The sequence below is a fragment of the Verticillium alfalfae genome, genomic scaffold (assembly GCF_000150825.1).
Source record: "Verticillium alfalfae VaMs.102 supercont1.4 genomic scaffold, whole genome shotgun sequence".
Lineage (NCBI taxonomy): Eukaryota > Fungi > Ascomycota > Sordariomycetes > Glomerellales > Plectosphaerellaceae > Verticillium > Verticillium alfalfae.
The window spans coordinates 2,452,172-2,452,608 of record NW_003315035.1 but is presented as its reverse complement, the minus strand read 5'-3'; positions in this window follow the sequence as shown (position 1 = coordinate 2,452,608).

Sequence of the window (437 nt, the reverse complement as noted above, 5' to 3'; positions counted from 1 at the left end):
GGCTTTCGAACGCAGGCTCTCCCTGACAGTGGCCTGGCACGTCTGTGAAGCGTGTGTCCGGATAAATTTGGCGAGAGAGAGCAGGCAGCCAGAGAGCAGGCAGCCAAGTGCTGGGTGTGTCAGTGTCAACCAGCAGGTACCACCACGGTACATCTGTTCCCCAGTTGTTCTTCGCTACTGCCTGCCGACCATCCTACCCGATTGCATGCACACCTGCCTCCTAGTGTAAGAAATGATGATGAATCAATAGTGGTTGAGGGTGGCTTGGTCGGCGTAGTGTGTGGGCGATCGCGCAGGGAAGGCAACTCCATCCAAGACTTGCTGGCGCTGGCGGATGCATCCAAGCTTTACCCGCTACCATTCGACTTCACGGAGGTGCCATGGGTGACGGTGACGATGGTGCCGACGCCCTGCAGAGGGCAGCCTGGGCAGGGTGC